Consider the following 24,892-nt stretch of genomic DNA (forward strand, 5'->3'; position numbering starts at 1 on the left):
ATTTATTTAGAAATATGGGAAAATTCTATAAACATGTTCTGGAATATATGTAGCATTTGAATATGAAAGAGAAAGTTGGCATAATTGAAAGCCCGAATTTCATTTTCTATAAATATTACTCTGTCAGAGGAATGGGTTTCTGAAATTAGAGAACCCAGATTATGGTTTGTGATGATATTTACTGAAAAGTATCTCTCTTTGCCCTGGAACGAATGTCTGAGCCAGAAGAGTCCATTCTGGCCCCTTCTGGGTGCTGTGATGTTTATGTCTAAATAAAGGAGTTAATTTATTTCAGCATTTCAAGGCATTAGTTGGAGTTGTAGAAACCCGATTGCATATATACAATCGAGTGTGACCAGAAGGGCCACACCACTGCAGTGTTAATAGCTCCCTGGTTCTGTTCAACAATTAGTCCATATATTTTATAGCTCGGCCTTTAAGGAACTGGCACCATCAGCACAAACACAGCAAGAGATGACACAACACATAGAGGAATCAGAGAAGGAGAGTTATTAATGATTTGCAAATGTTCTTTTGGGTAAGGGGAGAAGAAATTAGACCTGACATCACGTAGCTCTTTTGGATTCTTCTAAATTTTACGTTTTGTAGCCATTTTAGTAGCTTTAAGCCCCAGAGTCACCCCACCACCACCCCACAACACACTCACACTGTAATACAATTTGTTCTTTGCAATATGGACAGAGTTTATACAATTGAATTTGCCTGTAACCCAGCAGTCTGTACTAAATGAACTCTAAGCTCTATTAGACACTGCTTTGATGAAATACTAAAACTCTTGCTATAGATGGGGCTCTCTAAGGGACACACGGGTTTCGTGTTAGGGGCAGTCCGGTTCTATGTAAACACACTAGGGCCATGGTGTTCTTTGAAAACCTCACCCCTTTAATTTTGCCTCAGAGTTCCTTGATCACTCAGTTGTGACTTTTGCTCTGGACCCCTGCCTAGACTTTCCACACACTGGGGCAAGTCTCCTGCCCCTTTCCCAGTACCTACTAGACATGGCAGAACCACCTAGTGGGCGAGATCAGTCTGAGAAAACTGCCTCATACCCCTTGCTATGGACAGTTCATACCTGTTCACTAAAGTAACCCTTCGTTTTGGACATGCTTTGTTAGAGGATAGTGAAATGTTTGTAAAGTAACCAAATGTTGAATAGAACCTTCAATGCAGACTTTGCACAGGTTTGCTCCTTGAATTTAGTTTAGGGAGCTTTTCCCTATATTGCTTCCTTCAGCCATCATTCTTAATACATAATTGACCAACCCTGAAAGAAGTAGCACTGCCTTCAGAGTTCTATGCATGCATGTAAATATGACATAGAGCCCTTTCCAGTCTCCTAACACCAACTTGACCAGTTGACATGTTTATTCACATATGGCAGGTCATTGCCACACTTTAAGTCACATTCTTATACCAGAGGAATAGAGTACCTCAAAGCTGAAAGTATTGTTGAGTTGAAGGTAGATTTGAAGAGGGAAACAGACTAGGGATTTAGAGCAGGTTGTTAAATCAGAAACAACTTACTACTGGGTCAGATACAGAAAGAAAATGAAGGCTAGATAGCCATGGCCTTGAATAGGAAGACAAGTAGTGACGTGGGATATTAATTCAGTAAAGGGAGGCCTTACTTATAAAATTAATAAGAATGATACTTTTTGGAAAAAAAATTTAGAAAGCTACTTCTCATATTCCAGTCAAACCACAGATTTTTAATGAATTGTGACTATTCTGCTATGCCCTAAACATTAGAGAATGAAGCCTGTTTGGGAGATTTAAGCAAATCTATTTGAAATGATTCAAAAAACAAATTTTGACTAGAAGACTAAGGAGCTAGCTGTGTGATGAAGATTATAGGCAGGTGAATAAAGATAATTCTGGTGTCCTGGGGGGTTAGGACAGCTTCCTGGAGGGTCTTTAACTTTGAGGATGATATAGAAAGTGGAGGTGTGTCCACACTGTTTGGCACACGTTTTTGTCAGTAGCTTTGAACCCGATGAGACTTGAGGGGTCACTGAACCCCTCAGGGAGGGCTGCTAGTGCAGTTGATCTGTAGAGGCTGCTGGGATTAATGGAGCTGTGGGTGAAACGGTCTGCAGAACACAAAGCCACTAATCTGCTGAGGTGAAACCTTTGGTTGGAGATTATGAGGGCCTTATGGGTAATTTTTCACACGAATGCTCCACTTCCCTTTCAAATCACCACAGCAACATTTAGCTGGCAAATGAAATCCTCCTTGTTCCTCCAAGAGTCCTTTGAGTGGCCAGAGGGAAATAATAGGAGCCCATAGGTGCAAAAACTGTTATTGGAACTCATCAAATAAAATGTATCAATGGAAGAGTCTAGAATAAACCAGCCCTTGTTTGAACCCTGCCACTCTCCTTGTTCTAGGGATGGGATGCTGAGATAGGGCCTTCCTATGGCCCTTAGAAATGAAGCCAACATTTTACCAGGGTTTTTGTCTTCTCACCTTCAGAACGAGGTAGTAGGTTTTTAATTTATCATATGTTTTCCTAATGCTTGGTCCCCTTTCTTGCTCACTCCATTGCTGTTACTCTGGAAGTTAGTTAACTTTTCTGAGTCTTCTCACTTTATGTACAAGAATACTAAAACCCGATACCAATGGTAATTGTAAGGATTGGTTGAGATTATGTATGGGAAATGTTTTGCACTGTGTCCCCAATGGAGTAGTTTTGAAATAATAGGAGTTAATGATCAGGGTCACACAGATGAAACTGGTAGTGTTCCTTCTCCTGCTTCTACCCTTTTGAGTGATAAGAGGCTTCTTAGCATCTTCAGCAACATCTGCACAAAGACATGGAAGACACCAATTTAAGCGCCAACTCTGACTGCATAAGTCTCTATTGCCTTAGTTCTAAAATGGGGATGATAATCTCCTTGTACAGAGTATCTTCTTCATTTATCCATTCATCTATTCTTCTTCTGCCCAGGTCATTATTCATCAATGCAACATGTATTTAAGAAGAACTAATTATATACCAGGCACTATATTAGGCCCCAATGATCAGAGATAAATGCCCAGCTTTCATGAATTCTAGAATCTAGGGATGCGACTAGTAAGCATGTAAATATGTATATAGATACGTATATATGAGAAAGTCTCCATTTTGACTAAAGCAATACCTGTGGGTTTGTGGCACCCAGTGGCTATGCACATGCTCAGTGCCACAAGTTTAATGGTAACAGTCCTACTCCTTTTTCCTTGGAGTTTATTTCAGAAAGAGTGGAAGGGAACCTTTCTGTTGAGTTTATAATAGCAATTACAAGCTGATAAGGGCAAAGCATTCATCAAACGCTCATACCTCCGGACTTTTATCTCTTTGGGTCAAATGTTTCCTGATTGATATTGACTACCATATCTTAAGCAGCTTTGAACAGATAAGAAGCTAAGAGAGAAATTCCTTTGAAGGAGATTTGACAAAATTATGTTTTCTGATTCTTTTTTCTTTCAGGAGGGAGATTAACTTCCCATTGTTCTTATTAAAAAGTATAAAAACTACCAAACTATTTAGTTGAAGAAAATCCAGAAAAGTTTTCATGGGTGGACAATGCCTACATTCCCACTGGATACAAATTATCTTCTGTATTGATATTCTTTCCCTGTTCTAACATTGTTTGGAAAGAACTTTCAAAATATTGAAAATGACCCTCTACCAAGATACTTAGGAATAGACAATTATCTAAGAAGAGACATCCACTTGATTACTACATATAAATACCTTCCTGGAAATTGCTGTAAGTGAAAGTCTTATAGATTAAGTATAATTGGTATTCATAGAACATTATTTGTAGAAGCAATGTTTTAAAGGTAGGGAGAGTAGGTTTCTGTCCAAGGAACCAGTATTCAGCTTTCAATTGAAATGACCATAAACATTGTAATTAATCAACTATGTACTCAATTATAAAGTATTTAATTACATTCTGAACAGTAAAAAGCTTCCTAAAGTGTATATAAATCAATTAAACGGGCAATACAGTTACTGATCACATAAAATTATATTTAATGAGATGTGTCATCTATCACAGTGTTTTCCACACACAGTTCTTATCTCACATCTTTGTGATTCATTTCTGCCTTATTTTCACTGTAACAAATCTCACAATAAAGGAACCTCTTTATCTGAGCAATAGAATTCAGTGACATTATTTTGAGCAGATTCACATGGGTATCTTCAAAGAGAATTTGGAGAGGGGGGAGATTTGGGTCATGTCTAATGGCTTTTTGAAAAAGTGATTTGGATTTGTCTGTTTGCCTTTTTTGGCGGTGAGAGGGGCTGTAAACTTTCCTATAACAAGTCTAGTCACTTAAATTTAAGTTACGGTCTTACTCCTACATCTGTAGTTGGCATCTAGTGCCTCAAAATTAGCCATATGACCTGTGTTTGCTTGTGTATTTCCAGCAAACCTGTGTTTGCTGCTGGGTGTTACAACAGAGGTGTAATTAGAAAGACACAGATATAAATCATTCTTGATCAAGTTACTGCACATTGAGAAGTACAGGTATAACTCGTGACCATATTGTGGCTCTGTTTATATAAGTCCTGCAAGTTTTATGTGCATCATCAAGCAAGCCATTCCATGTAGGCTGACCCAAGGCCAGTGGAGCTGAAGCAAATTGTAAGCTCATTTGCATTTTTAATTTTGGTAAAATTAGAAGGATTTCTAAAATATTTTGATAAATATATCCCCAAATGGCTTTCACTGAATGGAAATCCACAAGGTATTTGTATTTGGTAAAGATGCACGAAAGACCCTGCCTTGTACATTCTCACATGTATTTGGGAGTGGATAATAAGAAAATAGCTGAGTAACTCCTCAGAACTGGCTTTCTAATAAGGTGGTAACACCACTCATTTACCTCTTGACCACTTCACCTGGGGGTCACATTCCAAGTGGCATTAGAATCATGCTCATCACCTGTATCCAACCACTGGTGATACCTTTTGGAACAACTGACCAGGGCAGAGCTACCCAACAGAGTGACCAGAAGACCTTCTCCATCATTTCATAGATAGCTTGTATGGTTCTTTTGATCCCTCAGTTTTCTGTGTTACTAGTAGGAGATATATGTGGTGGGGACAATCAGTTTGTTCATTTATTTGTGTGTCCAACTGACATTTATTGATTACCCAACCACACAATGGTGACTAGCTTCACATAAGGAAATAAGACTGGTACAATAGGAAAAACAACCCAGTGCCAGCCTTTCAGGACACGGAAAGCTTTGAATTAAACAACTATAACAGTAAATAAATATGTGATAAGGCTAAATGAATCCTTCATGTCATTTTTAGTAGACAGAGAGAAGATATATATACATACGTATGTACATACACACAGATGTATTTAAAGTTTGATATTCCCTAGAACATTTTGTGAGAACTAATGTAATTGAGGAACTGCAAATTTTGTAAGTGAGTAATATATGAATGCCACTCAACCCTTCTGCCTTGTGGGATTGTCAGTTTGAGTCAGGGTTCAAAAATGGAGCTTGATGAGATTTGCTCTACATGTGTTGACTAATACAAATTAAACCCGTAAACGTCACATGCAGATTCACTGTTTTTTGCACTCTTTTAAAAGACCCAAAGATGCACCTAGTTAATAACCTGCTCTGTGTTCTTAATAAAGAGCAGGCTAATTAAAAATTGTTTGCTGGCTGAAAATGAATAAATGAAGAATCATATATTAAAATAGGCAACTTCGGCCTGCAAAGGAGCTGAACCGGGGCTAGTGGGAATGGAAGGAGTAATTGTGAGCCTTTCATCACCAAGGATGACACATACAAATGAAGAGTCATGTCATGGTGACAAGGTGCTGGGGTAAGGAGGCTCTTGGCAGGCTGGGCAGCCAGGGTGAGTTTCACCCTCTATAATGCAGAAAGAAAACAGGAAAGGAAACAGAAACTGCACTTCTTCTCTTTCTCCTTCCATCTTTTCTAGTCTTATGTATCCATCAAGTGCCATCTTGCTCCAAGTCCTGTGCCAGCCCCCTGGAGTCTGTCTCTGGGAGGCCTACTGTATGGAGGGTCTTTACCATACAGTATCCCCTAAGAGGATATTGGTCCCTTCCTTGGGTTCTGCACAGCCAAGGACTATAGTTAGAAGACTTTAGTTTTTAAACTCGTTTTTCTCTCCTTTGAACATAAACCTTTGTCTATATCTTTCCTGGAGAAGAAAGCCTCTCATCCTTGTATTACCCCTCAGCCTGGCCCACTTACTCCCTCCTGCAGATCTCAGCTTAAACAGCACTTCCTCAGAGACATCTTCCCTGAGGTTCCCATGCCATCCCTGTGGTGCTTCCAGAGCTCCTACACGTGCCCTTTTATCACAGCTACTGTCTCTCTTTGCCACATGCCAGAACCTCAGCTTTGAGACCTTGGAAAACAGCGCAGCCTGCTCATTGTAGGTAACATGTTAAAAAACGCTTTGTCAACTCTAACTCCTAATAGACAAACTCCACATCCCTAAAAAATGGGAACCCTATCTCATGTTTCTTTGGTGACCCAAGAAATATTTAGTCACAAGGCCAATGGATGCCCAAGAATTTTTTTTTTTTTTAATCTTTTTTTCAGAACAGAGGATTGAACCCAGGGTCTGGGCATGCTAGGCCTAGAAGCTCTACCACTGAAAACAGTACCTAACTCTGCTATTACATTTACCTTAGCCAGGAATTGAGACGGGTTTCCTTTAATGATGTGGGGGACAGAGAGAAAAATGAACGAGCTTGGGCTTGTTTTGTTCTTCGTTTGAAGGAGTGATCTAAGTACTAAAATACTAGTTTACGGTGTTGAGTGAGCAATCCTATGTGAAGTGCGTGCCAGTCATGCATCCTGCTTCGTAGCCTCTCTCTCTGGCCCCCTCCTCTCGGGCAACAAAGCCTATTTGCTGGTATGGTATAGAGTGAGGCAGGCTGCTCTGAAGAGGTAGAAAGCACAGAGCCAAGAAAATGAACCGTGAAGACACGTGGGCCTACTCTCTGTGTCCAATCTCTGTTACTCACTACCTGCGTGTTCCGGGCAATTATTCAACTTCCCTGTGTCAGTTTCCTCATTTGTAGGTTGGTAACAATGATGCTACCCATCTCAGGGGGATTTTATATAAGGACAGTGATTGGCCAAAAAAAAACATTGTAAGAGATTTGAAATATATACTACAACTAAGCCAGACCAAGAGATTTGCTAGTCTCCATCCATTCTCCAGAACTGTTTGTGGGACCATTTGGGGTGGCAGTAGGCTGGGGCGGGGGGGAGATGTGCCTAGGATTTATTCAAAGAGAAGATTCCAGAACCTTGATGTTCTCACCTCCATTTTAACTCTCCTCCTCCCCTCTGACACCCTACCTCTCACACATATCCCACAGACTGTACTCAGGTCCAGGCATGCCATGCCCTCTTTGATTTCAATCTCCAAAAGGAAAATAAGCTTGGAAGTTGGAAATTGTATTTAGTTAATGTATTTTTATCTCTGTTAGCAACCTTTTTTTTTTTTTTTACCCCTTTTTTTTGTGGCAGTTTCAGTTATTCCCAGTATTTTTTCAACTTAATTTCATAGGTACATATTCTTTGTACCTATGTATTCAATATGTCTTCAGTATGTATTTCATACATATTCTCTTTTCTTTATTAGGTTTAGAGGAGGTCATGGCCATCAAGGGGGGTTTATGCCCTTATAAAAAGAGGAAGAATCAATACCAAAGGTCACTCTCTTTCTCCACCAAGTGAGGACACAGTGAGAAGGTCACTACTATTACCCAGGAAGATGGCCTTCACCAGGACTCTATTTCATACATATTCTTTGATTAGAATTAACTCAAAATGAGACTGGATAGGGGCTGGGGTTGTGGCTCAGTGGTGGAGCGTTTGCCTTGCACGTGCAAGTTGCTGGGTTCAATCCTCAGCACCACATAAAAATAAATAAATAGAATAAAGATATTGTGTCCAACTACTTATAAAAATAAATTAAAAATAAATAAATACATAAATAAATAAATAAAGGTGTTTTTAAAAATGAGTCTGGATAGCCAGGAAATAATGAGAAGACAAATTTAGGATCTCAGGCCGAGAAGTAATAATAATAGTGACGGTAATAATAATGATGATGACCATTGCTTTATACTATTTACTACATGCCTGGCACTAATCTGAGTCCTGAATCACTTCCTCCAGTTTACAGATGAAGAAACTGGTTGCTGATGTAAACCAGATAGTGGAATGAATATAAGATTAGCCTGGTTTGTTAAGACTTCAGCCTTGTGGAAATTTATTTTTCTCCACTTAATATTCAACAAAAGAGGGAGATCACCTTGCAACAAATTGTGCCCTTGCTTAGTTTAGATGTTTGACTCAATTTATAAAAGCCTTTGTCTTTGTAGCTGATCATGACATTGGAATGTCAAAAAAAAAAAGTGCGGGGAACACACACTATAAAATGAAATGTACATTTACTGGTAAGAAGCACAAAGTATTTGGCATCAGCAGAAAGCTTAGTCTTTGATGTGGAAAATAGAAAAGTTCTTGTTGTTTCCATTTGGGTCAGAGAAAGAGATGATCGCTCTGTGATAAGTTTAGTGGGTTCTGAAGCTCGATGTAATAATTGACGAGCCACAAGCTGTCCTGCCCCGAGGATATGCAAGTATGAAATACACATGTCAGGGAAAATGTGGGTAGTGAGGGACCATACCACAGGAAAAACAGAAACGACTTAATATGATGAGTCTCAGTTACCCTGTGTGTGAGGTTTTGCTATACAATGAGGCTACTTACATATTTGAGTTGGGTGTTGAAGAAGGAAGACAGAAGACAAAGAAGTACAGATGAATAATTTGTGGTGAATCACCTTACCTTGCAACATACAGAAGCCTGTAGTGGCCCTATGCTGGACAGCAGCCTAAGGAAATATTTTAAGTACAGCAAGGTCCTCGATTTTAAACAATTTTTCCCCTGTTTTTGAAAGTGTTCACACAATTAATGCCTATTGCATGTATTCAACAATAGTTGCCTAGCAACCCATCAAGAAGCATTTTTGAAGTGCAAAGGGTCTAAAAATGAATGAAGAGCAAATAGAGTTCGTGCTGCAGCTGAAATGACCGAGTTTCTGATATGAGTTTCAAAACATATCCCCCAGGAACGAGGCCGAGGCCATGCAACTTTAAGAAAGCTGGTCTGGCTTCAGAGGAGACAATCTGAAATATTCTGTTCATCTTTGACATTTGCAAATAGAGAAAATGGAAGATCTATAAGATAGAACTCTCCATGTAGCTTGGTTCACTTTTCCACCTTGGAGTAGGATTACTTCCTGTAAATCCCAAATGGACGTATAGGAAATGGAGTTTTGGTAAACTCTTAAGAAGCAGGATTATCACACCTCCTCTGGTAATCCAGTTTAGGATCTTGCACACTTGAGATACTTAGCCAACTGGGTAAACATGGATTAATCAAAGACTTAGTATCATTCCTGTAGGTAACTGCTTTATATTGGTTGACTCCCATAGGCATATCTTATTTGTAATGAAAAGAATCTAAGAGACCTTTCAGAGCAAAGGTAACAAGCTCAGGTTTGTCCAGACATGTCAGCAGAGAATCTTGAGGGGAAAGGGCAGATGGAGCCTGTAAGAAATCCTATAAGAAATCAAGGAGCAAATGGTCATTCCATTCCAAGTTTTCTGAGGAATCTCCATACTGCTTTCCAGAGTGGTTGCACCAATTTGCAGTCCCACCAGCAGTGTATGAGTGTGCCTTTTCCACTACATCCTCATCAACATTTATTGTTACTTGTGTTCTTGATAATTGCCAATCTGACTGGGGTGAGATGGAATTTCAGTATAGTTTTAACTTGCATTTTTCTAATTGATAGAGATGTTGAACTTTTTAAAATATATTTGTTGACCATTTGTATTTCTTCCTCTGTGAAGCATATCTCGTACAACCACAAGAATGGATCGTAATTAGGATAAATTATACTCCATGTATGTATAATATGTCAAAATACGCTCTACTTTCATGTATAGCTAAAAAGAGCAAATAAAAAAATTTTAAAGGAATAATTCTAACAGGAAAAAAGAAAAGAAAAGAAATCAGGAAGTGAGAAGCCCCCATACGGTTAAAGGAGTAGGGTTTTTTTCCACTCCATTCTTTTCTTGTGCTATAGGAATATAAGCTGAATATTGTCAGATCTCTCAACTGTTTAAGAAAAGACAGACATCCCTTTAAAAAAAAAAAAAAAACTCATGATTTCCCATTGATGACAACTTTAAAAAATTGTGCAAGCTGAATAAACTATTCCACAAGATTGATCCAATGACTGCCAGCTCATGACCTCCTTTCTGGTCTAATGAACTCCTAATTTTACAGATGAGGGAACTGAGGCCCAGTGAGTAAGAATACTTATTCTAAATCAACAAAAATTCCAACTCCTTAATTTTGAGAACCATGTTATTGGTTTCTTTATTTTATCACCAGCTGGAGTAACACAGAGTCAGACATATCATGGCAATTCAATAAATATTTATCTGAATCAATGAATAGTGAAAATTAGAGGCAAAACCAGGTTTGGTTTAGCCAATAGAAATAAGGACCATAAATGCTTCCTCGTAAATTATTCCTTTTTTCTCTTTTCTTCCACATGAACTGTCCTAACTTCTATAGAGGTTGAATTTGCTCTTCTCTTTGCCAGGTAGGGGCTTGTGTAAAGTATGATTTGATTAATAGGAATGTTCTAGTGAAAATCTGAGAAGACCCTTGAATCCTAATTGGAGCTCAACCTTCCTGAAACATCGCTTTGTCTCTCCTGGGGAATTTATAACCAACAGATTGCCTTTCTTCTTGGTCTTCCACATTCCATTCCATTAAATTTGTTGTCTATTTAGTGAATCCATTATCACCAAAACACATTCTCCCCTTTTACCAGCCCATAAGTGCTCAGCATCAGAAGATATGCCAATGTAGACTCCATTTTGGTCTATAAGAAGGCATGCCAGATGCTTGTGTCAAACGATACTATAGTTTTTGTGCACCTATTCTTTCTTCCCAGATTCTCCAAGGTGCTTACCTGTGTGTCGAGGGCTCAGCTGTTTCCAGGGTGTCGATAACTCTCCCACCAGGCAACTGTTGGCTTCTTGAAATGCTTGAAGTGATGTATTACTTCCACGTGTCTGTGCATATAGTAATGGTCATTATTGCATCCACTATTTATTAGCATCTTCAGTGTGAACAGTGTGCCAGGCCTGTCACCTTGTTCGTATTCTTTCTACATCATGATCTTTATAGAAAGCATTATAATCCCCTGTGGATAAATGGGTAAATTCAGCCCCAGAGACAGGATGACTTTCCCAGGATCCTATAGTTGCCTGATCTACATAAAGTGTGTTCAGAGTCACCTGCTCTCTGCTTCCATGTGGAACTTAGGTAGCCAGCATCAGTTTTACCAACTTCACCAGTGTTGCGGAAATGAAAGAAAAGATGTCTTTTTTCAGAAGCAAACTCCAGGGGCCATTTTAAATGAAGTGGATGGTTTTGCATGAGGCTATATTTAATTTCAGGACAGTGTCCTTTGCTAGTGAAAATAATCAGATGTAATGTCGTCTGCAACTCTCTATGTGCGTGATTTCATAAAACTGGTGTAGCAGTTTATTATTATAAAATTAGTATAGCATAGGACAAACCTGGGATGTGAGCCAGATGAAGTAGACAATGAGTAGTTATATAAGGTTTTGGAAGCACATGTAGGAGAACACAAGCTCACTGTATTTTCTTCTCAATTGTCTGCTGTTTGTTACTGTTTCCTTTTCAACATGATTGCATCTCAGTTTAATAGCATTTGCCATCTCAGTCTTTATGGTGCCAGGCCTGACATAGTTACATCCCCTCTGAGCTAAAAATATTGCATGTATATATTCAACCGCAGCCCGACATGTTTAGCTAATGGGTTGCTCAGGAGCTATGTGCTTATATAATTAAGTGATGTATGTAATTTTGTGTTAACACATTTGCAATGTGTGTTTCCCTGGTGATTGCAATGCTTTATTCTGTGTAAAGTGTGACATTTTAATTCCCGCTGAACAATTTCCTACCTTGATTTGCCTTGTTTTTGTGGCAGGGGATTATTTTGCAATCAAGATAAAAGCATTATTTATGAAATTTCTAGACTATCCCATTACTGGGAACTTTTAACTGCAGATCAATCTTCTATTTTATTGATTCTTGTTTAAAAAAATCTTTATTTGGAATTCAAATTTCATCTGTACATTATAGATTCTCCCACTTTCATGTGCACATTTTTCAGGCAGCTTTGCAGAGGTGGGTTCCTTAAAAAACGATTCTCAGCAGGCAGGGTGCCATCCTCCCCAGGGAACTTTTTTCTCTTAGATGTTGCCGACTTTTTTTTTTTTTTTTTTTTTTTGGTATAGGGGCTCTAGGGCAGCCCACATTCCTGTGGGTTTAAAAGGTCTTGAAAAAACAGGTCAGATCTGTATGTCCACAGACAAGACAGATTTCAGTTAAGTAAGTGGTTGGCAATAGCTGGGTCTCTAGAGTTATGTGGTGGAAATTAACATATAGTTGTACACATCTTCCCCTTATTAATGGTAATCCCAACCGAGGGAAGGTGCTATAGGTAAAGATGAACCACGCCAAATCACCTTGCCCTCTTCAGAGGTCTCTGTGAGATCAGCAGTCAGTGTAGTTTAACAAATATTTGCTGTACTCTTATTAAGTGCCAGATACTTATTTCCAAACATGATACAGTCATTTGTTCAGTCACTGTTTCCTGAGCACCTACTATGAACATGCTACTTGGACCAAGGCAGATGTAATCTCTTTAGTATCTGCTGACACAGGGAGACATCATTTGCATGTAGAGTAATAGGTGCTAGGATAGAAGCAAACAGGACGCAGAAGCGACAGACCGAGGTGTCCTCGCTCCACTGGAGATGAGGGACAATAAGGAAGCTTCTCAGGAGATGTATGCCCAATGCCAGTCTAGAACAAGCAGGAGTTGGGACAAGAGGGAATAAATCTGAAAAAGTTTCCACAGGAATCTGGGGAACAAAGGTACACAAGGGGGAAGCCACAGGAGGTGCTCCATGTCGGTAGGCTGGGGGCCTGTTATCCTTACACTCAGAGATCCTGATTTCTCAAAGCCTTTCTTCAACCCCAGGAGGGACTTCATTTTTTCCAGCCTAACAAAAGCAAGCAGGTGGCAGCAGACATTGAAGCCAAATACCCCAGAGCTGTCCTGATGTCTTTGCAAGCGGGTTTTTCTTTTTAGTCCCGCCCACTTGGGGCTGAGTGAACAGCTGGGAGTGTGGTGCGCAGAAGTCCTGCCAGAAGGACCCATGGTCCGTACGCTCCGAGTGAGCGTTCTCAGTTGTGTGTTTTGGCATTTGAACACAGTGGGAATGTCCTTGTCAGCTCCCAGTTGACTTTATTAATTGCAGTTCCTTGGAAAGTGTGTTTCGGTATCATGGTCTTGGGATGAAGGAGCTGGCCCTGCAGATACCCCAGTGGAGGTATTTGGGACCCATGGAAAAGCCATCTGCTGCTAGGGCACTGATGCTGGTCCCAAGCAGCCAGCAGAAACTGGAATCTTATCACAGCTCTGCTGCAGACTGTGTGACTTTGGAGGAGTCAAAAACTCTCTGGACCTGCCTTTTCTTGATGTGTCCAATGAGAGTTTGAACTAGATTGTGCCTGAGGTTCCCTTTAAGCTGTAGAGTACCACCATTCTATAAGTTACTCAAAGGGAGAATCCTGCTGTCATCCCACCTTGGATTCACCAGTTTCTAACAATGGTCTTGGGTTCTAGCCCATCTGAACAGTCAGGAGCCACTTCCTGCAATTCATGTCATGTCTTGACTCTCTGGCTCTATATTTTAGAAAACCATCTACAATAGCTCATAACTTTAGATTCTGATTTTTTGAGATACAAGGGGACTCATTCAGCCTCTGAATGTTCCTAGAATATATGGCAGCGTGGATCAAGTAATCCATATTATTAGCAGTGTGCAAGAGGCTATCACCCAACAGCTCTGTATTATGTTTCCTGGCCCCGCCCCCCACCCGCACTTCCCTGAGCCCTGAGGCTGTGGTTAATCATGTCAAAAGAATGTTTTAAAATTGCTCTTCTGTTGATTCCAAAGAGTCAGGGCCCTCACGTGGTTAGAGTCCTGGGCTAGGAGTCAAATTCTAAATTTAATTCAAGCCTCTATGAACGTCTTAGTTCTGTACTTCCTCACCATTTAGCCATGTTTCAGTTTTCCCATCTGCAAAATAGGCATAAGATAGCTCGCTCCACGGAAATACAGACGGCTTTATTCTACACAGGACTGGCATTTTATTAGGGCAGAATATCATTTTACATTCCATAATAGGAATTAAACAAAAGCCCTTTGAGTTCATACCTTGTGTAAACGCCTGTGCTTAAAGGCAGATGAATTTCAGAGGTCAGCAAATACCATCCCCTTCTTTATTATTTTTTTTTCCTCTTAAGCTAAACAAGACTAACTAGGGAATTCATTTTGGAATAAAAAGACATGAAAGAAAGGGTATTTTAGCTTGCACAATAGTACAAAGAAGAACAAGATCCGTCATGTTTTGCTAAAGAACTCACAGCTGTTTGATTTTATAGTAAAATTACTTTAAGAACTTTGCTAATTCAAAGACAAACCAAACAACTATTGTTGCAAAACTGAACTTCCACGTGTGAGTGGAAAAGTGAAGCTCAGATGACTCTGCCCCAAAAAATCATATTGAAAATACAGAGCAGTTTTGTTCGGGCTGGGTGGGGGAGTGGCTTTTCTTTAAAGGGAAGACACATAAAAGAGAGAACTGGTACATTTACTGGTAATAACATGAAAAATAGTTTATGTTCTTGTGTACTTTGCTGCAAATTCTCCCCCAGCTTCTTCTCAAACTGCTCAGTTTGTTTTAATACCAAGTTTGTTTGCTTTCTGGGGATGGGCCTGTCAGGCAGGAAATTGTCAAAAGGCATACAGCAGAAATTTTAAATAGTGTTTCTAAAAAACGGAATTAAATGCCAATTGGGTATCTGATATTGAATTTTGAGTTCAGAATTTCATAGTTTTTATTTTTAGATGGAAAGATAAATTGTGATACCTATAGTTGGTTTCATAAATTTCAAGTTTCCATATGTTGCCTATTGTCAGAAACAAATAAACTGTTCTAATTTAAAAAATAATAATGGCTTTTCTTCCATATTAGGAAATTATACAGACTTCTTTACTTGGTTCCTATAATTCCAAACCAGTTGGAACATCAGTCTATTTTTGGTTATGAAGGAACTTTAAAAATGTGGGCATGATTTTTTAAAGTTCTCAATCTCGTAAAAATCAGTTTTCCACATACATAACAGCTCTGATTATACATATAGTGAAATCATTGTATTCTAGAAAGACAAAGTTCTAATTTCCATATTACAAGCCCCACCCACCCTCACCCGGACAACATCCATCACCACATAGGAGGGCTGTTCAATGTAAATTTTAAAACATACAAAACAGCATACGGTTGTGATTTGCAGCTATTTCTATCCAAGATGAATGTTCTTACCTGTATTTGATTAAACTCTTGTTGGTTTCTGGGTTTTTATGGTCATCCCACCGTATTTCATAGATTTACCACCAGAGGGCGATGGAGAGTTTGCTTACAGCTAACAAAGCTAGAAATGGTTTTAATATCAGCTAAGTGTTTTAGCTTGCTAAGGATTTATTTCTCCGCCTTTCAATTGCCACACATGCAGCCTCTGAGTTTCCACTAACAGCGAATAATAATCCAAATAAAGTTCTTCTGAGGGAAAATATAGACAGCCGGGTGCAGACAAGAGCTTTTGCCCAAATAAGGTTCCCTTTTGTGGAGACCCCATGTGTTAGATAACCATCAACTGACAGTTGGTCATGAGTTAATAATGTTGGATGCTGAAATATGCATACCATGTGCTATAAAAGAGTCTGGAGGACAAAGACAAATACTTCTATAGTTAGATATCAGAAACATACCAGAGGTGTGCATACTGCTTCATGGGATATAGGTTGAATCTACCAAATAATTTCATAAAAATTATTACCTTATAAACTTTACACAGTAGAATGCATAATATTCATTGCACTTTTTGTTGATGTTGCAGAGGTCTGTGTCTTAATCTGTCTGCATGCTACTGCCTTAAATGCTATAGCAACTTTTGCCTTCTAAGAAAAGAAAATATTTCCTATGCTTATTTCCAGTGCCACATTGCTATTCTTTTATTTTTACAATCAGACACATTTTAAGGGAAGTAAATGGGGGGGGGGGGGTTCCATGAGACAACCCAGGAGGTTGTGTAGGACTTTGATTTTCATATTGTGTTTGGAGGGCTGTTAATGTCTAGTTATGTTTCTGCATTGCTGCTGCCACGGGCATCTAAAGGTGAAGGGGGCGGGAAAAATGGGATCTGATTGATCTGATTTCAACTCCTGTGACCAGTTATTTGGGAGGATGGAACATTGGGTCAGCTGGGCATTCAGCAGCCATCTTCTCAGGGTGATGCTTATGGTATTTCTAGTGCTAGGAATAAAGAGGGCAGGGGGTGGATATGTCTTCTCCTCTGTCCCCAGAGCTCAAACCATTTTGTTTTGTTAATTTTTTCTGAACTCATTGGATTGCCTGTCTTCAATGCCTAATCTCACTTTCTATCCTGTATAACTATGGAACCTAAGGCAGCTTGGCCAAGCCAACTAGGCTATTCCCTTGTCTCTGAGCCTGACTGTATCTGACCTCTCTGCTTACTTTCAAATGAAATCTCCAAAAGGCAACCCAGAAAGACTGTGAACTTATTCAACAATTTGTGGTTAAGAATTAGGACTAGCCAGAACCACTCAAGTTCAAGTTCCATTTATTCGGTTTGCACTGAATGAAAATGGGTCACATTATAATACCCAACTTATGTTGGCAACAGAAGAGAATACGTTGTGAAATAAATAATTGGCCTTTCTCTCTGTCTCTCTCTTTATCATTTATCTCTGTCTCTCCCCCAGTCTGTTGTTAAGGCTTACCATTTGGTTTGACATCTTAGTCAAGGAAGTCATGAAATCACATTCTCCTTAGGGCCATGTCGTAGCCTTGAGTCAGCAATGACCAGATTTGAATCTCACAAAGGAGATACCTCAAGTTTGATAAAATTCTCAGATACTAACATTTCTACAGAACCGTCCTCCATAACACAGAATAAAATGCTAAATTGTATCAAAACTTTGAATCATGATTTTTGCTGGTTATTCTACCTTCAGATGCTAATCTTGTTCTGTCTGCTCTTAAACACATATTTCCAAGGACGTATCTATAATCATAACATTGAATTGTTGACTGAACCAGCATCACCCAAGAGAAAGATAATGCAAACCACATGTAATTTAAAATATTCTAGAAACCACATTTTAAAAGGTAAAAAGAAACATGTGGAATTAATTTTAATAATATATCTTATTTAATCCACTATACCCCAAAATATTATCATTTCAATATGTAATCCATATAAAATGTTATTAATGAGCTATTTGACTTTTTTTTTTTTTTGTACCAAGTTTTGGAAATCCAGTGTGTATTTTACACTTGCAGTATGTCTCAATTTGGACTTGACATATCTCAAGTGCTCAGTGGACACCTGTGGCTGGTGGGAACTCTATTGGACACAGTTTAAATAGTGGGAGAAATGGTCTATATTTTGCAGAGAAGAAGGCCAGAAAGTTCTAACCCCGGTGTTCCTCATGAGATTTACGTGAGGGTTGCTGATAGTATCTGTGACAAACTCTTGATTCCCTTAATGGAGCACCCCAGCTTGCCGGGTGGAGTTGTAATCATCTGTCCATAGTCCATATACCACCAGGTGTCACGGACCTTGTTGCTGGCTCTCCACTCCAACCCCTGCAACCAGGTTCCTTTCTCTTCTGATTTTGGATCCTCACTCTACCCTGCTCCAGTTCACAGCTCTTCCACATGGTCCGTGAGTCCCATGGTGCCACAGAAGAGTTTTAAAATCATTTTTCAGGGTGGTAGCTTCTGTGCCTCCATGAATGGATGAAGCTCAGAGCCCAGGAAGGTGCTCTCTCAGAGGTCCTGCTGGTATCTTTTCAGGAAGGGGGAGAGGATTTACCTGAACAAAGAAAAATGCCTCAGAATCTGAGACACACAAACATTGTCATCTTTTTCCTTTTAAGTAAAACATGTCCCTGCTTCTTACATTAATTTTTTCTTGTAAGGCAGAAAAGCAGAAAGAGGGCGAAAAAAAAAAAAAATCTTTTCAGTACTGGTTACATTTGGATTTTTTTAAACAAATTGGGATCCTATATTTATTTGATGACCTTTTACTTTTTCTTACATGTATGTGTTTTAAAAACTATAATGTCTTTCATAACATATTCTTGCAAGTCTGTAATAAGTTAAATATCTCCATGTTAATCCACATTCACACATACCAAAAAAAAAAAAAAAAAAAAAAAAAAAAAAACTCTCACTTACTTCCAAGTGGGGAATGTTTTCTTTAGAGATGTAGCAAATCAATTATCCTCAATATTGAAAATGGAATATCTCATTTCCAAACCTAGAAAAATTGCTGAACAAGAATGTTCTGTTTATATATGAGTTTAAGAGCTGTTCTGATATTTACTGTTCTTACAAGGCTATTTGAAAAAAAAAATGTAGCTTTCAGTTCTGTGCTGTCATGTTCAATAGTGACACACAGAACATATCAATCATAGACTGGAATGAGAGCATTTATTGATTGTAACAAAAAGAAAAAGGAAGAGAGAAAGATAAGAGGCAAAAAAATTCTCTGTACTTAAGAGGTCCTATCTTTATAACCTTCAGGAATTGTAGAGATTAAAATGTCCTACAAAAGCATTTCCAGAGTGGATCTTTAAACATTCTTAAAAAACAGACAGTTATATTAAGTTAATATTCTATTCTGATTACATAGTAGCATATTAAAACTAAATCTGTATTCATGGCCTAGTTTTCCACAGATGGGAGCAGGAGTGTTTCGAATCCCTTAGAAAAAGCATATAGTGTAGCATTGAAATGACACATTAATTACAATAAGTTGCCTACTTGACTTTCTCCACTGAAAGAGGAGCCTAGGCACAGTGCTGAGACCTGGAAGTGACTCTTGGATACCTGGCATCCGGAGAGATGGACAGGAGGAGAGATGAGCCAGGGGGAAAGTGGAGGTTTGAGTCATTGTGGCTAAAAAGGAACCACATTGGTATTTTCTGGTTTGTGACTTCATTAGAAGACCTTGCAATGAGGGGCTGGGTGATAAGATGAGGATGTAGGAATCAGCGCCTCGGTGTGTAGGTGTGCAGTATGAATAAACACCGGATAGTGCTGCCAGTGTACCCCTAAGGACCCAACTAAATCTGAAGGTGTCTTTCCTGCCCTAATGTCTCTGGACAGAGTAGATGGCATTCATTCTAAGGCAGAGAGGAGTTTGCCCATAGGCTGTGACTCTCAGGTAACCAAGGCCATGTTCCCATCCACGCTGTGGTATGTGGACCCTATTATCACAAAGATGAAAGTATTTTTTTTTTTTTCCCAAAACAGCCAGCAATCACCATCTCCACCCCTTTACAAGTGATAAAGGGGACCCCGCCCCCCATGGTTTCCACTGGTGGATTCTGTGGGTGGCCAGAAGGTGACTGTTTGTGAGGTCTGGAACAGATATCAGTCTCCTTCCTCTCTCCAGGATTCTCCCTTTAGCATCAACCCTGTGAAAACCCGTCATCTCTCTTCACACCACCACAGGCTCTGAGTACCTGGCCTACTTCAAGTAGTCATGAGAAACTGCTAGAATCCCTTTCTTCTTGGCCAGTGTCCTTGTAAACCTCTCTTTTAGACTTCCATAACATTTTGTAATATGTTGGAACCCACTCTATGATTTTGAAATAATGTCTAGATAATATTTGATAATTTCTCTCCTTCCTCAAGACCCAGAGAGAAACAAGGTTAGAAATCTGCCTATCTCTGCTGATAAAAACTGACTACAAAAGAGCTTTGCTTGTCTTTTAATGCAGAAGCTCATGCAGAAAGCTCCTGTTTTCAAACCAATTAGCAATACAGATGAGCTAGCAAGTCCTGTGCCATTTCTGGGGCGGGGGAAGGGCAGAAGTCAAATAATCTGTGTTTTTAAGTGTTTCTGAGAAATGAAGACCTCCAGGGCAGAGAGAGAGGGCGGATCAGGAAATAGCTATGCAAATCACATGCCAATGAAATTACTAAAACTTTGATCAGGGGCATTAACAATGCTCCAGCATTCACAAGAATGAAACAGGAGTGAGTAAGACTGGGCATGTTTTGGAAGAGATTACAAGAGTGTTTACTTACATGGTTTGTTGAGCAGTCAATGAAGTCCATGGCTGTTTTGGACTTAAACTGCCCAAGCAGTCCAGGTATGACAAATGTGGTAATACATTCCACTCTCATTAGTGGCTCTTGGGGATCTCAATGATTTTGACCAAGAGCCAAAATGACTGGACTTTATAAAAAGTCCCCACCACCACCCTCTTTCTAACAACCTAAGTGCTCACCCTTTGGGGAGGTAAAACTGGGACCTAGAATCTGTGACAGCATAGTTCATTGGAAATGCTAAATTGTAGTTAGTGACCCAAGCAGTGTGGGGTAATGGTTTGGGCTAAAGCAAACTTGGAAACTCAAAGCCCAGATTTTCATAGAGCCCATGACATCTAGTGTGATCTACCTGATAAGCTGGAGAATATCCATCTGTGGTTGGTAGTTGTTCTGGACTGTGTGGTCTTGGTGGCATTTGGAAGTGAGGGCATTTAAACCTGTCTCTAGCATCTTGGCTCACAACTCCAGACACATCTTTTCAAAGCCTTTATTTGGGGGTGGGGGGAGGAATAAAGGAAACCGTCAGAACAATTACCAAATAACCACTCTGACTGCATTGTTTTGCTATGTCCATTGCTTGAAATTCATTATTTAAAGTTTGGTTGTCCTACAAGATCAAGTTGTTCTTGTTAATGGCCCTGTATGTTAGTATCTCAAACAATACAACTGCTTCTTAAGTATTTCTGTTGGGTGTGGAAGAGTGTTTATAAGGAAACAGAATAAAAGTAAAACTTGTATTTTATGAATTTGCAGAAAGATTTAACCAATTAAATGGACATTGAGTACTGACAGGCACTACATGGAATAAAACTGTGGATTTGAAATAAAATTTTCAGATATCATTTATGAATTCTTAAGTTAAAGTGTTGGCTTTAGTAAAAGCCAAAATGAAGACTGAGAGTTTTTGGTTTCTGTTTTTTTCCCCCAAGTATTTGAAAACTGAAATTCTGTAAGAGATTATCTGTGAAATGCCTTTCTTTTATTACACCCATAAATTTTAGGAGTGGCTTTGATCAAGCATTCTGCCATTCTTGGTTTCTAAATCTTTTACTCATACGTTAATAACTTTAAAAACATTCATCCTATTTTTGTTGTAGTGAAAGAGGAAGTTTCTAAATAGTCAAAAGGGAAACATTGAAAATAGAACAAAGTAAATGGTAACTAAATTAGGTTTTTTTTTTTTTCTTCTTCCAGAAAGGGCAATGCTCCATGCTGGAACTTGCCAGAGTATTTTAAGATTATTGTCTATAAAGAAAATCTACCAGAGAATTATGATCCTCAACAGAAAGGCATTACAGAAATGCAAAGTATTATCAGGAACACAGACTTTACATAGACCAATGTTTGTCAGAATCTAATACTTCAATCAGTAGAGTTTTTTTTTTCTTTTCTGTATAAAATATACACATAGGTGCACATGCGCAAGCACACACGCACAACTTGCAAATTAAATGAGTTAACGCTCTGTCAACTTCCTGTAGACATTGACCCTGGGGGTCAAACTCTTAGGAAAATTACCCCTGGTTTTCCATTCCCAGTTCCCAGTCCCCGCCAACCCGCAGTCTCACAAAGAATTTCTCGAGAGAATATGTAGCTGCATTGGCAACAAAAATCCTCTCTGCAAAATGGGAAGAGAGAGTTGCTAACTGATGAGTCAATCCAGCTTTTATAGCAGTTTATCTTCATGGTATTTCCAAGAGCATAAATGCTATAAAAAGAGAGGGGGGTGGGGGGAGAAAGAGAGAGATGGCCACGACAGGAAGAACACAGTAGAAAAAAACAGGAACATTTAAGCCAAAAGCAATTTACTTTGCCAGTAACTGGTTACATTTCCTTTGTTTTATTATTATTATTGTTACAAGAGTTGAGGCTGAGATGAAAGTTTCCCACACCTGCACTGCCCGAACACACAACTTGTCTGAACTTGTTTTGCTCTGTTGTTGAGAAAATAACTGTAATCCATTAATATTTGAAAATATTGAAAAAAAAAATAAAGAAGAAGAAAGAAAACAGCACAAAAATGAATTAGATGTCAGAGTAGCCTGGATGGCTGGAGGTGGTTTGGTTCTCTGGGGATTAACACCCCTGACTTCACAAAGGTGAATACTTGTGAATTTCTTATCACTGAGTAAGAGGAAGAGATGAGCAATTGGAGAAAATAATTCTTTTTAAACCACAGAGATCTTTTCACTGATTAAGCAGAAGAGTCACAGGCCCACTGTAAAGGGGTAGTGTGCATGGGACTCTGGCAAAGTTTTAGTGGCTTTCCTGAAGTCCTGTCACCCACTGCTAAGTCTAGACTAGACTGAGGGGACCCTGTTCTCTGTCAAGTCAATGGGATGCAGAGTGCTTGCTGGGATGGGTATTGTGCAGTACTTGAGAGTATTTTTATGCTTACTGGTGACAGCCACCTCAAGTTAATATGAATACCTCATTATGAGACAGAGTGAGTATGTGTGTCTATTAGAATCTGCTTAAAGCAGAGGCTCTGGATAAAGTCCAGTTGCCTGGGTTGTAATTCCACTATCAATAACCATTTGCATGACCCAAGACAAGTAATTTCATCTCTGCCTCAGTTTCTTGATCTGTAAAACAGGGATAAGAATTTGCACCTCCCTCATTGGTTTGTCGTAAATTTTGAATAAGTTATTACACATAAAGCATCCTGAACAGTAACAAGCACACAGCAAGTATGAAGTATTAGCTACTTTGGTTATGGGTATGTAATATTGAAAATATTCATACAAAAAGCACTTACGGAACTCTATCATGAGCCAGGGCAGGGCAGGGGATTATTTATGCATAGAAGCACAAGTAGCTGTGCATTTATTGTTTTGCACTGTTAATTGTTTAAAGAACTGGCAGGAGTGTACCACTGGCTCTGCAGAACTTTGTGAATAGAGATTAGTCCAACCTAAAGCACCAAAGCTGCTACAATTCTGGAATCTTAGACTCTTGGCTCTCTCATATGTATATAGTCCTTGGCTTTCAAGAAGAGGGTAGATATGGGTCCATGCAGGGTGATTGGAAGGAGTGGAGCTGTTTCTTAAGTAAATAAATAAAAATTCAGAGCCCACCCTGCCCCTGGCCACCATCACATCATGGTGTATTTACTTTGAATCACTGGCCTAGCAAATGATTTGTTTTACTGCTTCCAAGGAGAAAAATATGAAGTCTGGAAACCAGAAATTCCTCTATCCTCAAAAGCCAGCCCCTCAATCCCAAAGTTTCAGCTGGGGTCTTTTGAATCCCAAAAGTTTTCTTTTGTATTTTGGGGATCCTTGCCTAATGTTTACTGCTCCTCTGCTCCTAGGACATTGAACATTTGTGGACTTCATTTGTTCATTGCATATAGGACAAGGTTATGACCTTAGCAAGATATCAAACACAGTGGCTCAACAGTTATCAGGAGCCACAGTCCTGAGGCCTCCTATCCCAATTCACAGTGCAACCTCAAGTCATTGGCTTATGTTCTGTGAGCATCAGCACAAGTCATAAAGGTGAATGCAGTTTGACCAGTGTCCAGAATCCCAAGTATACCACATGGTCAGGTTGGCCAGCCCAGTTCATGAGGTTGCAAAGAATATGTGACCATCTTTATTTTCATTAGTCACTTGTTCATTCCATTAATTTGTTACGTAATGCCACCTCCTGAGTGTTGTGCTGGGGCAGATGAGAGCTGAATGGACACGGTCCTGCCCTTAAGGCCAGTCCACTATAATTATAAGCCAAAAAGCACAGTTTGAGCACATGAAATTTAGTGATATGTTCCATAAGAGAAGGATAGCAAAAGAGAGGGGAGGCTTAAAGACAAGAGTTGAGTTCGAGCCTTGAGATACTAGTGAGAATTACTTAATAGTACCTGAGATACACAAGTGCTTGTCCTATTAGGAACCAAGGGTTTTTGCTCTTGATCAAATTCCATTTAGAGTTTCAGTTTATGTGACCAGAATATTTGGTGCTAGTCTGTTCTAAATTTGTAATTCTCAGAATCTGCTGGGGAAGGACTTGTGCTTCTCTGGGTTCTGAAAACAGCTCAAAGAATGGAGAAAATAGACTCAGTTGGGGGATGACTTCTTGTGGGTTCCTGGAACCTTTGCCTTTGGTATTTAAAATGGCATGTTCAATGCAAGTTATCTTTTTCAAAAAGGCCTTTGGGATTTGAAAGCTTTTCTGGAAATAAATGCCTTTTAGGTTTTAAGTGCTTTTCACCAAAATGTTGGGAGGGGAAGATGATAGTAACAAGTCTTAGAACAGAGGCGATATTGTTCTGGGACTTCTGATGAAATGTCTCAGACCTGCTCCCCCCCCCCAACCGACCCCCGCCCCTTTTCCAGTTCTGTTTGTTTCTGTCAAGTTTTTCTGCTGGGCTATTATTTTGATAAGGGACATGAAAGTACATCCTTTCCTGGGGGTCATTAAAGTCTTAACACTTGGGTCACTTGTGGAAACACTTCTGTGCTA

The 24,892-nt window shown here is 39.3% G+C and overlaps 1 protein-coding gene across 1 annotated transcript in view; it reads left to right on the forward strand.

Annotated features, from left to right (window-relative positions):
* The window catches only part of Arid5b (AT-rich interaction domain 5B), a 175,883-nt gene that overhangs the window by 108,826 nt on the left and 42,165 nt on the right, over positions 1–24,892 (forward strand). The gene's annotated exons all lie outside the window — the stretch shown is intronic.

This window comes from Callospermophilus lateralis, chromosome 15 (assembly GCF_048772815.1).
Source record: "Callospermophilus lateralis isolate mCalLat2 chromosome 15, mCalLat2.hap1, whole genome shotgun sequence".
In the NCBI taxonomy this organism is placed as follows: Eukaryota; Metazoa; Chordata; class Mammalia; order Rodentia; family Sciuridae; genus Callospermophilus; species Callospermophilus lateralis.